Raw genomic sequence first — 17,801 nt, 5'->3', positions numbered from 1 at the left:
AACTTTCTAAAGACAAGATTATGCAAAGACAAACAAGGACCACTTGCTCTTCTTCCATCTTAAGTATATTAGCTCTGGCACAGGGGTGGGGGGTGCAAAACGGTGGATCCGGTTAACAGTCGGACTTCATTTCCCAGCAGTCCTTGCCCACGTAATTTCCACTGAGACCCCACTAGTGGTGTGGCTGTGACAGCAAGGGCCAGGGTTTCCATGGAGACTGGCCCCAGCAGCACTGGCAGGGCAAGCGGCCAGGCAAGGAGCTGCTCTGGGGTCAGGGCTGGGATCTTGTAGTAGTGACAGCATGGTCTGGAGCCAGGGCAGAGCCGCAATCCACTGCCTGCATGGCCCTGCCCAGGGTGTACAAGTAGCAGATTGAAACTCTGCCCTGGCTCTGGACCACGCTGCCACTGCAGCAAGATCCCTGTCCAACCACACCCCCCTGCCACTGCTGGTCTCCATGGAAACCCATCCCCATGCTATCACAGCACTGCCACCAGTGGGGTCTCCATAGAAACTGGCAGCAGCGATACAGACAGAGGTTGCTGGGAAACAGTTCACCATGGACCCAATCTGGCCCACAGGCTGCACTTCGCCTGCCCCTCATTGGCAATGCATCTGGGGTGCATGCAGGTGCACGTGCACCCCTCTGAGTGTGGTGGTGCACCCCTTGTGAAAAGGCACTGCTGACGGTGCCTGCAGGTGGCAGCCGCTCATGACCCCACTCCTTCCCTTGCCACCAACACTGCTGGTGGTGTCTGCGGGCAGTCTGTGATCGCTGCTTACTGCTCCCTCCCCCCGGACAATGCAGCAGCCACCTGTGGGAGCTCCCCACTTGCCACCACCATGCTCCTACTGCCACCTGCAGGAGCTCAGCATGCCCCCCCAGCCTCTGGGGGCACACAGCATTCATGCTGCCCCTGTATTAGCTTCTAACTTTAATCTAGCCTCCACTGTACAGATGAGCATAACCATTTGCCTCTCTAGGGCTGCAGCTAGCTGCTCTTGCATTAGTCATCGTTTTTAGCACTGCCAGAGAAGTGGGCAATTTTTCCTTAGCCCTCCCCCTCCATCCCATACATTAATTCGTCCAAGTAAATGAGATTTGGGGGGTGGGGGAGGGAGGGAACAACAAAAACTTACCAGTGTCACTTGTTCTTCAAGGCTAGGAATATATTAAGTCCTTAAAGATCCGAGTTTCAGTGCTTGGGTCAATGTTCCAGTTGAATCGCCCTAAAATAAAGCCAAGGATTAGATTACTGCAAGTGACAGTAAAGAGGAGATATGCAGCCCAATAAAAAAAGCACAGGTCCCACTGCAGACAAGAACATCTGCAAGGCAAAAAGATAATTGTGAATTAGCTTGTATATGAAAGTCATGGTGACCTGTTATACCCTTTCATACAGCCGATTCATGGAAGCCTTTTGCCAATGTGCAAAATAGTTTCATTAATTAATCTACCCTGGCTACCAACTCTTCAACAGTACAAGCCAAGAGACAGTTCCTACTTTCACTTTAGCATCACGCACATTAACATAGAAGCAAGCACTTTTCTAGTCTGAGCCAGCCTTGCTCTTGATAACACAGACATATGGTCACCATCTTGCACAGAAGTCATGTTGTGCATGGATTGTACACATCCCCTGCATTTCCTGCCATTGCAGAGGGATAGTATTAATACAGCTTGGCTCTTCTCAGTGTTCCATACATCGTGTGGCACCAACATTATGGAAGCGCTAAACCGTGAGACTGAAAAAAAAAATAGTTTTCATTGCTTCGTCAGAGGCTTAACCAAGAAACTGTTTACTTTAACAGATGGAAACTTGTTTATGAAGTTCTTTGGCTACCACTTTGGGAATCATAAGTTCCAGCCTATCCCTCATCAACAACATGGTGACAGCAGAGGCTCAAATATGCCTATTTATTAGCTTTAGCACATACACACACCCCAGTGCTCAAGGCAAAAAACTTTTGGAAATTTCATTAAGGCAAGTGAAATAGATGTAGCTTGAGGCCTGTAACACCAGTGGATGCAAACAGTCACTGATGTTTCACTATTAGCACTTCAGATCCTTACACAGAAATGCATTTGGAATCCAAGTTTCTAAAGAGCTTCACTCTCCTTCCCATTTCCAAGCCCCCTGCTTAGTCTCTCTGTAAAGGAGATTAAGGAAAAGGAGGAGGAGGAGGAGAGGAGAAAGACCAAATTAGTCAGTGATGTGGTCTGGCTATCCTTTCTGCTTATTTCTGGACTGCACTGATCCCTCAGAGCTCAAACTCTCATAGAAGAGAGTTAGCAGTCCACATTTCCTGTGCAGGGTGCACTTGTGTTTCTAAGTTACTATATTTATACCCAGTGTTTTTTAGCTTCCCATCACTTTGTGGTTTATTATCAGCTGCAGCTTTAGCTGGTTTGCTGTTTACTGCATTCATTTTATTAGTACAGAAGTTTTAAATATAAACCAGGAATAATCAGTTGTTAGCATTTTATTAGTCACCACCCATGATTCATTGTTTTATCCTTACATCTGACTAAGAGGACTGTCACAGTGTGATATGGTTCATTTTTAGAACAACCCAAAAGGAAATTCATATGGTTTACTACTTTACAAAATATATTCACTTCTGCCCAACTTGTTCACCAGCTTTGTTCTACCCCTGGTGGACTGGATTACAACCCAGTCCATTTATAAATCCACATGACCTATGTGCATTAGCTTTGAGTTAATTCAAGATGCTGTTCAGCATACCTGCTTTCAGTTCACAGTTAAATAGCTATTTGCAAGTGGACTGGATTACTCTTTCAACATTATTTCTTGAAACTTTAGTACCAACTGTTATCCCTCTGGTTCTTAGCTTTTTCCTAACTGAGTGCAGTTCAACAACAATCAGCTCCTTAGACAGCTGCTTTACAAGCTAGGGACACCTCAGACTTGCACAGCAGAAGTTTCATTCATTTACCCAGGTGTTCACTTGAATGTTGTTAAGCAGCACCTTCCACATGGAGTAATGGGACTTGGTTGCTAGAAATTAGTTTGAAGATTATCTGCTTGTTAAATTACTAATAACACCCACGTCTAAGAGCCTAAGCTCTCAGAAGACACATTTAGAGCTACGTGTATTGAACATGAATTTTGAAAAATGTGGATCATTGACCCCAGTTCTCATCAGACTCGTCCTCAGTTTTGTGCGAATCAGATCAAATGACTGAGACAAGATTTTGCTTCCCAATTTCTGAATTTTTTTTGGAAAACACACAACAGGTGCCAGATAGAATCAAAAGCATCTTAAATACCCAGGGGAGGCCTTATGCTGGAGTCCTTCCCTGCTCTTAACCTCTGCAGAACGGCTGTCTGAGAGTTCAGGTGAAGGAGGACTGGAGTTTGCACAAAGCACCGAAGCCATTAATGACTGTCATTCTACTTCCCTACTAAGCAGATTCCACCGCATTCCCCCTCAACTAATTTATCAACCACTTTATAAAGGTAATTACTGCCTGCCCACTTCTCCATACCTCCTCTTTGTTATGTTTCAAAATCTTTGTTGAACTTTTGAAAATGGCTGAGCTGCTGATTTCATATCCCTCACTTAGTAGGCTTACTTCTTTTCTAGTACGCGTTTTGCACAGGAGAAAAAACAGAAAGTATTAGTTGAGTCTTATTCACCTCACAACACAAGATAACTATATCCAATATATCAAGGGTTTCACACTACAGCCTGGTAGCGAGGGGGAGGGGTCATAAGAGAAATGCCTTGTTTGCCACCTTGCCAACAGTCCAGCAGAGTAGAAATGTATATACAAAATATGCTTGGAGAAAGAAGGATTTTGTTCCTGAAATGTGGGGGAAACTTATGTGACAGATGAGAATTAAGACTGGCAGTGCAGCTCTATTGTATTGTTTGGCAGGTGAAGATTCCTGGATTAAAAGGAAGCATGTTTTAAGTAAGACATTTTTGTTTTACGTAAGTTAAGCAAGGAGAGCTGGGAGACAATTGCACAAGCGCTCGGGAACAAAATGGGAGGCATACCACAGTCATGCCCTCCTGCAGGTGCACTGGCCTATGCTTTCTAATAGACACAGACATGCCAAACAGCTCCTGACAAGTCCAGCACAAGCAGCTGACACTGTGGTCCATGGGCTGCCAAGCATTCTGCAAGCAATACTTATAGCAAAACAACTTTTGGAAATAATAGTCCACCTTTTGGATACTTTTGTGAATCTAGAGAACATACAGGCTAGAGAGGTGCTCCTGATCTCTTCTGGAAAATCCTGATAGCAAATGAAGGAGGACTCATGGCAAGACTTTCCCAAAACTCAGCATCCATTTAAGTATTCAAGGGCTACATTTTTAGAAGTCCTCAGTATTTCACAACTCCAACTAAAACACCTACAGCCAGATTTTCAGAAGGGCCAAGTGACTTGGAAATCCTGACCAACTACTGAGATGCTCACAAATGCTGAGTCTCACGGTCTGAAGAGGGTTGCAGGTACTCAGCCCTTCTGGAGTAAGAGGGCTTGGTCTACTAAACTTGTCTAGAAAGTATCTTCTCTCACCATGTGAGAGAAGCATCTCTAAAAAAGGCTCCCTTCTTTCACCAGGAGAAAAATAAGCTCATCTTGCCTCTGTATTTTACTAAACCCTTCTTGCTTTGACCCATTAAGTTAATACATTTACAAAAAAGGGAAAGTGATAACTGAAGCATTTGTGCTAATCAAAAAATAATCTGCCACCTTCTCTAAGTGTGTCGGTGTTAATGCTAGAGAATAGATATTTAGTCCTTTCTAAATGCAGAACTACATGGGGTTTAAACTTAACAAGCTGGAAAATACAGCTGCCCAACATGGCTGATGTCTTGTGCTTGGCACGAGTCCTGTGCCTCCAAGGAAGAAACAGGTTGTAGGTATCTGATGAGAAATGGGAATTTCCTCATCGCCAAGGAGGTGAAGAGGTACAAACTGGAGTTATTCCATTGCAGCTGACAAAAAAACTTGAATAAGGAGGAGATTTATCTAATGTAATAAGGAACACCTTAGGAACTGCAGAAAGCAACTAGAGTCACTATCACAAACCCCCCTTTCCAAATCATTGAAACTAAGAAATGCCCTTGCATGGCTTACTTAGGTCAAGCAAACTAAATAAAGTCATCAGTGCAAGTCTTAAAATCCTGCTTCATAATAAAACAGTTACAGGTTGCAAGGACCTAAGAGAAGTCCTGCCTGTTTTCTTATACATAAGGCTGCTCCTTTCCCAATGAGATGCTTTCTTCAGCCCTATTTAGTAATCACTTGACTTTCCTGAAGAATACCAGGCCTACCCATTTCAGTGAAGCACGTGAAAGTCCTTTAGACTGTGTCTCATAATCTGGTCAATATTTAAGAAAGTTCCTCCCTCCTGGTTTCACCCAACCTCAAGAATTTCATTTTTGGAAGGCAGCTCAAAATAGGACCAGGACAAAGTCTTTCCCATAGCCATCTCACACAACAAAAAAGTGGTGGTGGCTATCCCTTAAATCAAAATTGTACCTTCACTGCACAAGCAGTGGAGTTTAGCTGATGCTGTCAGCCCAGCTGTTATTTTAAGAATTTAAAAAGCTGGAGAATTCCTCACCCACCGTAAGAACTGAAAACCCCACTTTGCTCCACACAAAAGCCTTAAGACTGCTTCTGGATGCCAACGACTCCAGAACCTTTTCAGCTAGAGTGATTCAGGAAAGACTAAGCAGTAGATTTTACTTCTCAATCTACATCCTTCCATGAGAAGATCAGGTCTGAAACTAGTCTGCCAGATTAACAGGAAACATGAAAACTATAACAGGATTTCAATTGTTGGAAATTTAATCTAGACAAATTAAGACTGGCAATAAGTACACTAAACCAGCCCTTTACCTTAAAGTAGTGAGAGCAACCTCTACAGCAGCATACCAGATAATTTTAAACCTTGGAAAAATCTACTTCAAATTAACGGTATTGCCAACTCTCATGATTTTTGGCATTGGTCTTAAAGTCTACATTTTGGGAATGTGAAAAGCTTAGCTCTTTAGATGTAGATAAAATAAAAACTCTATCTATAGCTATAGATAGAGGTTTTATTATATCTATAATCAAAAGAGCTGTTTTCTTAGCTCTTCCGATATAGAGCTAAGTTTTCATCTATATAGATATAGAGCTATAGATGATTCAGACATCCATCTGAATCATCTTGCAGTGAAAGAGAAGCAACAGAGAAGTGAACATATTTCTATGGGAGAGGACTGCTGGTCAACATGAGTTTTAAAATACCAGTACAAATTACTGAATTAAAGTTTCCGGTAATACACACTCCCCCAGAAATGGACAAGGAATTATCTAGCAAGAAAGGAATTAAAGAACCTCAGGTTTGCTTACTGTCAGGTTCAGTCTCTCTTGCCAATAGATGCATGGAGTTCTCACAACAGACAGGCAATCAGTTTTTACCAGAAAGAAATACAAGTTACTGTAAGCCCCAATTTAAAAGCAGTTAAGTAGGAAGCTATCCAAAGGTTTGAATAAATACAAGAGTAACAAACCTGTACATCTAAGTTGCAAGCTCAGTAATATGGGAATGGAAAAGTATCAAAAACTGCCTCGGCCAATGTTATGCAAATACCTGAAAAGGTTTGCATCTCCTTGATCCTCACTAAACATACATGAGACAGTGTTCTTCTTTTTCCTTAGGGATTAAAATCAATTTACAGTTCAGAAAAAGTGTACTTGCTGGAAATGAAGAAATGCCCTAGAGAACCCCTGATCATTTAGATGGAAGATTTGAGAAATATATTCCAAGACAGAATTGTAGCAGAGACTAAGTCTAAGAACCCCCCCAAATACTGGAACCGTTGGGAAGTAGGCCTTTGGGGTTCTGGGCCTAGGTCTATACTGGAGAGAGATCAAAAAAAGACTGCCCCTATTAGTCCTCCTTGAAGTCTTTATCAAACCCATGAAAGAGCAGATACGAGCTTCAGACCGCATCTCTTATGAAGCGTTTCACTTCAAAACAAGGTGGGCACAGAGATTCATGAAGACAGTCTGGCCACAAAAACACTCGAAGGAACAGACTCCTCACTAGATGGCACAGTTCCATGCTGAAAGACCATGCATAACGTTTCAAAGCCAGCGCTCAGATGATAGACTTGGCTGGCTGGTCAGTCTGCAGAACTGCAGGCCCTGCTCAGATCATATTCCAACATAAATTTCTTGGCTAGTACCTTTGCTCCAATTTGAACTTTTCATTAACTAGCACACACATTAAGTTGAGAGGTACTCAAAGGTTATGGGCATAAAGGTTATGGGGATAAAGGTCCATTGCACAAGGCACCATATGGTCAGAATCAGAAAGAGGAACAGCCAGCTAGTTTTATGGACTCAAGACTGCTCCATATCCAACACACCCCACCCTTGAGTGTTGATCACTTAGAGGAACTGCCTGTACCTTCTGGGATTCTAAACAATTCATTCTGGAGGTTTCTTTTGCCTAATTCTGTACAGATGAAACCCTGTCCGGCCCTATTAAGAAGGATCTTTTCCCCCCCACACCTAGGGCACATCTAGATGAATGGGAATGTACACTTTGCAGTGCCTCAAAGGCTTTTGTGGCACTGCAAAACAGTATGTGGCATGCATGAAAAGGTTCTCTGTGCTGCATATTTGCAGCAGAGCCAAAATTAGACACCAGGAAGTCCTGATATCTTTTAAAAAAAAAAAGAAAAATCAAGGCAATACATGTGGCTGCAGCATGCACCACCTGAAACCAGAGCCTGGCTAGCCAGAGCTACACCCCAGCTACTGACCAGACTTACACACTTGGATCACCAGAACTGCAGCTCCAGGACAGCCCCCAGGTAAAGCTCCCAACCTCCCCTACCCCACCCATGGCAATTTGCCATGTGCCAGACCACGTGTGAAATGGCATTCCCCGGGACAAGTAGTACAACTATGTGCCACTGCCATTTGTCCCCTGGGAAATGCATGTTTCTACTCATCTGGATACGGCCCTAGAGAGTCTAGTTGGCACCCACATGGGCCTCGGTGATTTTTCCTCCCTTTTCCCAAACGGAAGTATACTTTGGCTCTCCAGAAGCCAAGTGGCTAAAAAGGATCATTCTCGATCTTATACAAGAGAAGCAGCTCCCACCTTGGGTTCCAGATTAAATCCAGTCTCTCAAATATTTATTGTTCCTCCTATTACCTTTCCACAAAAATGGCCTAAAAGATTCCTGCTTGCCACAAAGAAATACGACAGTGTCAGTACATTTAACTACAGGCTATGCATGTCAGATATAAATTACAAAGATTAACTGGAGACAAAACCATGAGGACTTTGATATGGCTCAGATAAGAAGTCAGTCAGTTGGATGCATCTTATCTCACAAAGCAAAGGAACTCTTACGTATCCAAGCATATATCAATCTTCCCTATGTTTGCTCTCATAGTTCAAAACAAAAGGTTTTCATGAAAGATCAAGAGATAGGCACAGCTGGCTAGTACCAACACTAAGATTGCATTCAGAAGTCCTATACTCCATGATGTTATCAAGGCATGGTGTGGAACCGTGAAAATGCATATAGCTCCATTAGCATACATCAACATAGCTTGGTCTCTGGAGAGATTGTGTTCTTCCAGCCAAATTCAAGTTAGGCCTAGAAATAAGATCAATGGGATGCACTGGGACAAACGTGGTGTTGTAGCAGAGACACTGGCAAAGCCTTTTAAACCCTGTTAAAACAGACTGCGTCTCTTGCTCTGATTGGAGGTGACTGAAGGTTGTTTGGTCCACCACGATAAGGATAAACGTAGTGGACCCCGATGCTGTGTATGGAGGTCCCTTGCTCATGTGCAGGAACCCTGAAAAACCCCTTTCCCAAAGGTTTTCCACATTTTGTAGAGTAAGCTACAAGGTGGAAAGGCTACAAGTTGAGAGCTGTCTAAAAACCACAAAAGCAACAGTGTCTCACAGATATCACAGACAAGGCGAGCGCCAGTTGGGTATCCAAAGCGGATATTGCCTAAGCCCTCTTCAGTGGAGTACCAGCAGATTTTGTTTAGCTGGCATGCAGCGATCTACTGAAGTGAGCTCTACACTCAAGTCAGGGGAAGAGGCAGAAAAAGAACACACTAGTCCTAAGGCACCTGCCAACTGACTACAGGAGCAATCCCTTCAGTGCAGCAGTACCATGACAGCTGTGGAAAGAAGGCTCTCAGCATCACGGCAAACCCAGTAAAAGGCATTATGAAAACGCTGCTCTGATCTCTTGGGTCTACTATGTAGTTTTCAACAGAATCGACACCTGCTACTTTCCCTAGAAGGGGACTGCAGTCATATGCTCCAGCCCTCATATATTTATCCTTTTTCAGGCTCTCTACAAGCATTTTCCCTCCCCACATTGCTCTTGGAGCTCATGGCCCAATGTCTGACTTGTACCCAGATTCCAATCCACTTGGACATCACAGCTGCTCTTTGCTCAGTTGCAGGTTTTGCTGCCAAGTGACTACTAACACTTCAACCCAGCTACAGCAGAGCACATCTTGCCACAGCTTATGCTGCATGGTAAATTAGACAGTCCAGAAACTGAGCCCACATCAAAGCTGTGCAGAATACAAGGCAAATCGTACAGCCCCAAGTACACTGAAGACATCAACTGTCCCCTCTGATAGCAGCTGTCCAAGCCCTGGGGAAGCTGCATCTGCTTATTCAAGCAGACTTCCAGCACTTGCAGGAAATGTAAGGAGCAGGAACCATGTTCACAGAAATCTATTCTGAAACCATGTGAGAGAAGAGTTTTGCAGTCATTCAGCAGAAGGTAGCAGCTACTGAAAAATAAATAAATAAAAATCAAGGGCAGGAATCGAGAGAAGGGCTCTTGAATTCAGGAATGTAAATCAACTAAATAAAAACAAAGCAACAGCACTTCAAGACTGAGGAGGGTAGTAAGCTAAAAAAGCTACCTTAAAAACGCCTTATCTAGAGCTACCGAACTGGGATCAGTACCCAGATTCTGCACGTACAATTCTCTGCTTGTGGTTAGGACAGACCAGGAAAGCGAGATAAATAAGTCTTGTTCAGGGAAGGGCTTTACCAGCTGACCTGGAAGTCATCTCTCTCTCTGTATCCCACTTTCCCCATATTTTTGTAAAGGTCTGTAGGGCAGTTAGGTCCCAACTCCCACTAAGTCAGCTATAGTGGGGCACTTAGATACTTTTACAATGACATTTTTTTCAGTTCCAAAAATAATCAGCTGACTTGAAAGGGATTTACAGCTTGGATCTGTTTGACTAGTCATGCATAGCTCACATACCATGACTGCTGAGTTTTCAGTTGTAGCCGTGCTGGTCTAAGGACACAGGCAGGCAAGGTTCATTTGGTAGATGTGATATTTTATTAGACCAACTGACTAGTTGGAAAAAAAAATTCTCTGCAAGTTCTTGGGCACAATCACCCTTCTTCAGGCTTTGGAAGTCTCTGCTGTGAGCACTTCAGATTTTAATGCACAATGGGGTTCTGATCAGGACAGCTGCATCCTATTAGAAGTTTAATAATTCATACCCCATCATCATATTATAAAGGTTAATAATGCTAGACTATGCTTTTTAGATCACAAAGCTCTTTCTGCAAAGTACAGGAAGCTACAAAACAAGAGGTGAGCTCATTATCTAACATACCCAAGACCCAGTCAAGGCATTTCACCATTTCCTACAGGAAGGGTACCCACAGCATACTGCCAGAGAACTCCAGTCTGTGCGCAAAGCAGAAATTTGCACTCATCCAGTACAGTTTATCACTATGGATTTTCAGTAATATTTCACAATGTAAATACGTTAACAATATGAATTTCTTACTGTCCATTGCATTTAGATTTAACAGAAATAATGGCTTCAGGGGACAGTAGCAGGATGAGCTCCCAAGTTAACCTTTTCAAAACTTAGAAAAAAATTAAAAGTGTTTTCATGTTTGTTCTCATTTTCAGTGCAAATAAGCTTCTTTGCAAGTCAGTGGCCTGGAGCGTGAGCAAATGAGTTGCTGCTGTAATGGGGAAAATGAAGCTCCTAGAAGCCAGCTGTTAAGCAAGAGTTAAAAGCTTACTAGCTATTTTGACCAGATATCCCGACCATGTCAAAACCAACTTAAGCCGTCATAAAAATAATGACAAAAGTTGGTCAGTTGGTTTTCCATTTTCGTCACCTTAACTGACAAGAGCAGTAGCTCTTTACATGCAAGATGCTTAGACTCAAGGTCTGTGAATAATGAAGGGACAAATGAAGAACGCTAGTGCCCAAACTGTTTCTGCCACATGATTCTGCATATGATGGAACATAGTCTCATGATGAACTAAAGAAATTACTTGGCTGTACTAGACTCCAGTTCAGGGCACCTGTTCTCACTGGCATATGGGCATAATGACAGACCAAAGATAGGCTTCGCTACTTGGGAATTTAAAACACAAGTTTCCTACCACTGATGTTCCCACTAGCAGAGCTGAACTTATGGGAAAGAGTGCTATCAGATAGAAGGTGCCAGCGTTTCAAGTACTGTGTTATGGAGCTCATGGTACAGGTAGCATTAGAGAACAAAAGCTACAAATGCTGGTGGCTGCCTGGCCAATGGCATTCTTTCCACTGTCACTTTCAGAGCTGCCACAACTGTTCTGTTTTTCTAAAGCAAAAAAAAAAAAGAGAGTGTCTCCTATAAGCTATTTCCCTTTTCTGATCCTTACACGTTGACAGCAAATTGCATAGTCTGGTACGGAAGTCTATTTAAACGCAAGATAAGTTTTTGAAGAATGGGAAATGTTTATCTGTATGATCAGTCATAGAAGGTTTGCAGCTATTTTAATATCCAACATAAATTTTACATGTAAAGCAGCTGATTTGAGATGTCAAAATATTAAGTAACTATCAAAATAAACTTAAAATGGACTGAAGAGAACAAATTCATCTGGAAGATTAGTCAAAACTGTAGTCTAACTAAAATCGCTGGTGAAGATCCACCACAAAATCTGCCACCTGAACCAGTTTTAGTTTAAAATCTAGTTTGCAACGTAAAACGTTTGAAAAGTCCTGCCAGCTACCTTCAAGTTGGCTTCAAGTTCTTGAGCTGTTGTTGCTTGATCTGTGTTTGCCAAGCAAATCCAAAATGTCACTGCATCATTCTCTCTCCCTCACCTGTTTATCTTCCCCAAGAAGCTGTGATCCTTTGAGTGTGTTAAAACTGTGTGGGATAAAGAACTCTTTTTCTAAGGATGTGCCTTGACATGTTACACAAGCATTTATACTTAAGAGCTCAAAGGGCGATGAGCCAGCAGCAAAGATCTCACCTGAAGATAAAACAAGGTTAGGAAGGTCAGCCAAACCTAAACTGCTTTCTTGAAGAAAGCGGTTTTGTAGTGTGGGAAGGATGTATGGGGCAGCCCTTCCAAAAACAAAGCACTGACCCCCAAGAGAAGCAGTAGGAGCTTGTCTATCACTGGCAAAAGCAAGAGCACCAGTAAAAAGTCAAGGTTCACTCCATCCTCTGAGATCTGCTCACTTGAGACATGCTGAGGAACCATCAATGAAGCAGAGCTGCAAATAAGCCCTACAGGAAAGAGGTGCGGCAAGAGGATATGGAATAAACACAGATTAGATCTCACTAGAGATTGCAGCTTTTCCCCTGCATCCTTGCTGGTAAAGCCTCCAAAATTACAGACATAACAACATCATGAGTAAAATGGCTGCATTTCCACTTGAACAGAGCAGATGGGAGCCTTCACCTTCCAGTGCGGAAATAAAACTAGTGAGCAATACAATGAAAGCTTTGCAAAGGAAAAAACAAAACACAAAACGGAGAACAGGACCAAGAGAAGAGAAAAGCAGATGGATGGTGCGGCTGCTAGGAGGAAAGCTACTGCAAGTACACACGGAACGGCCGGCACGAGTTGAAATGGCCACGCTACTTCTTACAGCCCGTCACAAGCAGGGAAGTGAAGAGTTTCCCCCAGCCCAGGCAGTCCTACCTGTATTGTGCACATGAGAAAGCTGAACACCCTCTACCAGGGGGCTGATGACTTTAATAAGCCACCAGCTTATCTTCGTTGCACAGCCGTCGGGAGGTCCTGGTGCTACCAGCACAGCAAGTGCAGAAACCATCTAAACCGGTGGGGGCGGGGCAGGGGGAAGGAAGAAGAAACCCTATCCGGTCCAAGCCCACAGTAACTTCAGCCCACAACGACCAGCCCATGGCGGCTCAGTCGTCCCTCCAGGGAAATGGGCGCTCCTGACAGTCACCAAGAGCCACCGGGGGGGAGGGGGTCCTGGCCCCCTTTTCAAGCAGGGGGTGACTGCGGAGCGGAGGAGCAGGCCGGAGGCGCGGAGCAGCAGCCCACGGCCCGGCGGGACGCCACGGGCACCGGGGGCAGGGGGCAGGCCCGCGCTCCACGTCACGTTTATGGCGCCATCCGCCCCACGCGCGCCATAAAAGTACCGGCGGCCACACGCAAGCCGCCATTCAGCCCCGGCAAGGAACCTCGCCTCGCCGCCACCGCCGCCCCCGAAACCGCTCCTCACCTGCGGCCTCACGCCACTCTACCAACAGCTCCCATCAGTGTACACCCGGCTCCGCTACCCACTCCGTCACCTCCCCGCCCTTAGCAACCGCCCGCGAGCGCCAAATGGGCGCCACTCCACGCCACTCGTCCCGCCTGCGGCCTGCGATTGGCCGAGAGGCGGGCCCAAGGGGGAGGAAGGAGCCCTAGAGCGGCCTGGCGATTGGCGGGTTATGACGCAGTGGGGCGGGCCCCGCGGGTTCCATTGGCGGCCACCCGCTGCCTGTCACGGGGGAGGGCGCCCGGCCTTGGCCTTTGTGACTGGAGAGGGCGTGGCTGGGCGGGGCCGCGCCGTCCCTCCCCCACCCGTGCCCCCGGCTTGGGCTCCACGTGGGCGGGGCCTGGCAGGGTCGCCCTGGGCACCTGGAGAGGTGTGTGCAGGACCCGGCACCGGCCCTGGGAGGAGGGTGGTGCTGAGCCCTGCCCCAGGGACCCTGGGCAGCAGCGGTGTTGATTGTGGCCCGTATGGGCTCTGAGGTGACCCTGCTGCTCCCTAATCCACGAAGTGCTTGGAGGAGATGCTGGGCTGCAGACCCCGTCAGGTCTGTCCAGCTTCCGCCTCCCAGGCCCAGCCCGGAGGATGCCCCTCTGGCTGCTAGAGACAGAGCAGAGTGATGTAGTGACAGAAAGCAGTGCAGGCAGGAACTGGGCGCAGTGTCCCCTCTGCAGCTCCTGGCTTCTGCCTCCTCCCAGTCCCCCATCTCAGCTCAGCTGCAAACACCCCTCCACTCCCCAGCTTGCTCGTGCTCCTGGGTACTTTAACGGCATTAAAATCCTACTTTGTGTCTACACAGGCATTTCCACCTCCGCTCCTTCCGGCACTGATTATGCTTCAAAGAGACTGGTCACGATTATTATTTCCGAGAGAGGTGCAGATAGTGGAAGGTCACAAGGAGACACTAATAGCAACAGTATTGGCTCTCTCAATGATGCCCTGCAATCACCAGACTGTCCCCCCACCCTATTAGGCTGATTTAGAGAAAGGGAGAACCACAGCTTCAGCTGTCACCTAATCATTTGCATCTGATCATTTGCATCTGAACCACATGTACATACACTGTTTAGACTACTGGGTGTCTGTTTTAAAGATGGACACCCAGTAAGAAGCCAGTGACATCTTAGCACTAACTTTGCAAATTAATCCTGCCTTTACAGAAGAGTCGAAGGAGTGGAAGCAGCAGCCTAGATGTGGCACTCACAACCACCGGCTTTTTAACCAGCGTGGCCAGTGTTACAGATCATGTATCTGTGCTAACGCTCCCAACAACACAGACCAATATTATGCCATGGAGAGCATATTTTTGAAAATCTTTAATGTAGCCCCATAACGTTTGTGTCTCATCTTACCCATCTGTAAAATGGGGATAATACACTTACCTCCCTTTTGGCAACATTATTAGAAGCAGTAGAATTGTTAGCATTTGTAATATGGCTTACAGTATCCGGTAGACCGGATATCAGTATCAAGTTGTAATACTTGTCATAAGCAGAATAAAAACTGTTCAAATGGCCTCTGCAGACAGGGAAGCTATTTCTTTCCTGTGCATTTGAGTCATAGATGCTCACAAAGGAGTCACACCTGCTTTACTGCTTGTTCCTGACACACACCAATATTTGCTCACTTGAGGTCCTGGTGGTGATTTTTTTTTCTCATGCATTGACAACAGAATTGACCATTGAATTCAGATTTCAGGAACATTATTGCTGGTGATGATAAAAGATAAAAGCCAGAAGCAGCCACCTGGTTTTCTAATGCCAAGTGGAACTGGTTGCAACAGCCGTTGGCAAAATCTGCTTTGAATCTATAAACAGAGGTCCAAATATCTAGAGGCCTGAGGGAAAACAAATAGGAAGGCCCACAATGTTGTTTATGAAATCATTGCTCTGATTATAACCTACAACTCCCGACAACCGTTAGATTCCTACCAGTATGGTCTGCTCCCGGCTCAGTAAATGTCACAGTCACTGCATAATTAGATGGAAAAATCCACTGTCCAATTTCAGACATTTTTCTTCCTTTGTTTAGGTCTAGTATAAGCTCTCCATGTGCAAAAAAGCTCTCAAGAAGCTAGTCACATTTTCCAGCAGTTGTGTATCCGGAGGAATGACTAAGTCCCAAGGACTGAGTCACTGTGAAGAAAAGTGCTTCTGGCACAGAAAGGGAATTGCTCCAATGAAAAGGTCAGAATAAAAACAATCCCAACCCCAGCGATAGCTTGGAGGTTTCCCATGTCAATAGTGAGCTACGCCTTTCTTTCCGACCGCCCAAGCCCACAGTACTTGCTCAAATAAATCAGCCACCGATTTAGCTACTGCCTGTACTGTGAAAACAACCAGGATTTATAATGGTGTTAAACTCAGTTATGTTCCAATTAGTTTTGGTTTGGTCTGGCCTGTGTTGCTAGAGTCAAGTTATATAGATAACCAGGTGAAAAAAATGGGCTTCAGGTATTGGCTGTATTGGACTTTAATCCATCTTTGAAAACAGTGTTTGGATTCTAGGCATAAAGGATTGCAGCCAAATTAATTCCAAGCATGGTTTGGCTGGTCCCTGTGGACAGGGGCAAACTGCTTGACAAACATCTTCACAAAACTAGGGAAGTCCTTGAGCAGCCCCAAATCTGTGAAGATCCTGCCAAATGAAGCCCAGATACTATGATGATGCCTTCTCTCACATAAACATGCAACAGCCTGTGTATACACATTTATGACGTGACAAAATACCCCTCCTGGCAAAACCCCCCACTTCACTGCACCCGCTTCTCCCGCTGCAAAGAGGATGAGAGCAAATGTATGGCAGATGTTAGTCATGTTGTTTAATGCACTGCTGAAGGAAATGAGATATTACAGAATTGAGGGCCCAGCTAGAACAGAGCAAAGACAGACAGTATAGAAGCCAGGAAAGTGGGAGCCAAATGACAGTCCTGATTGGGTTAGTACAGGCAAATGCAGGCATTAGCTTTATTTTGCTACAGGCAATGGAGAGTTTTCATTGGGATATTACTGGGAAGGGAGGAACCTGATCATGGAGTTTTCCTCTGGATTTCAAAGGAAAAAGGCATGGCATTACCCTGCAGTACAGTAAAACAAGGAATGGGAGGGAGACAAAATGTGGTTGAAGGCCAACTGGGTGCTAAAATGGCCCCACAGTTCAGGCAGGTGGAGGATCTCTCCCTCCCTGCCCTGGCATGCGCCATTCACCAAGACCAAGCTCTTGTGATTAGCACAGCGCTGCCCCAGCCTGCGTTCTGAGATGCAGGGCTGGTGGAGCAGCCTGGCCAGGAGCCAAGGGTGAGTCTGCAGCTTGCCACATAGGGCTCATGCTCCGGAAGTGTCATCTGAGGAGCAGTAGCTTATAAACATCTCGTAAAGGCAGAGCAAGTGAGCATGGTGTTTGATTTCCAGGCAGCCGCTGCCCCATGCCAGCAGCGCTATACTTCTGACTTCCCTGCTGAGGGGGCAGAAGGCTGTTCTGGAATTCAGAGCTCAGGAGGTGATGGGTGCCCTCCTCTTTGCTGATCATCAGCTTGGCATTTACCTTGCACAAGAACACAAAGCACTTGCAACGTGTAGGGGATGCACGCAGGTGCATGTGCACCCCCCTGAGATTGGCAGTGCACCCCCTGCAAAAAGCACCACCGATACTGCTGGCAGTTCGCCACCAGCGCTGCAGTCACCTGCAGGAGCTCACCACTCACCACCGCCATGCTCCCACTGCTGCCACCACCTGCGGGAGCTTGCTGTGCTTCCCCAGCCTCCGGGGGCATGCAGTGTTCATGACCCAAAGTATGCACTGGAAACTGGTTGCATATGGGAAACACTGGCTTGACCATACTTGCCTTGCACTTTGTGTAAACATTTATCCCCAGGCCAAGGCATGGACACAAAGGCCAGAATTCTGCTCTTGACCCCCACATTGCACAGATGTGAATGAATCAAAACCAAGAGAATCTGGCCCAAAGCTAGATAGGGAGACATAGCCAGCTAGCCAGAGCTATGCAAGGCTGAGAGGACCAAACTCTTTTATTCTTTGCCACCCTCTTTCCTCTGAGTGGTGCTGGCATGAGGAATGTTTCTTTTTTTTCTTGAACAAGGGAAGATCACATTTTTTCAGCCTCCTTCCTATTCAGCAGGCCCACTTCTCAGGGAGAGGTCCCCAGTGAATTCACCCCTCAGGGAAATTTCTTGCTTTTTCACTAATTCTTGGAGT

The 17,801-nt window shown here is 45.5% G+C and overlaps 1 protein-coding gene across 1 annotated transcript in view; it reads right to left on the bottom strand.

Annotated features, from left to right (window-relative positions):
- ABHD2 (abhydrolase domain containing 2, acylglycerol lipase) overlaps positions 1-13,686 on the bottom strand; it is a 63,226-nt gene extending 49,540 nt beyond the window's left edge. The window contains exons 1-2 of the mRNA XM_090029083.1: positions 13,554-13,686; positions 1,141-1,230 (exon numbers count right to left, since the gene is read on the bottom strand). The gene's annotated coding sequence lies outside the window, so the exon portion shown is untranslated. The remainder of the gene's footprint in view (positions 1-1,140; positions 1,231-13,553) is intronic.
- Between the last annotated feature and the right edge of the window lie 4,115 nt (positions 13,687-17,801).

The sequence above is a fragment of the Crocodylus siamensis genome, chromosome 15 (assembly GCF_052110815.1).
Source record: "Crocodylus siamensis isolate JL-2025a chromosome 15, ASM5211081v1, whole genome shotgun sequence".
Classification (NCBI taxonomy): domain Eukaryota; kingdom Metazoa; phylum Chordata; order Crocodylia; family Crocodylidae; genus Crocodylus; species Crocodylus siamensis.
The sequence above is the reverse complement of the archived record's forward strand: the minus strand, read 5'-3'. Positions and strand labels throughout refer to the sequence as shown.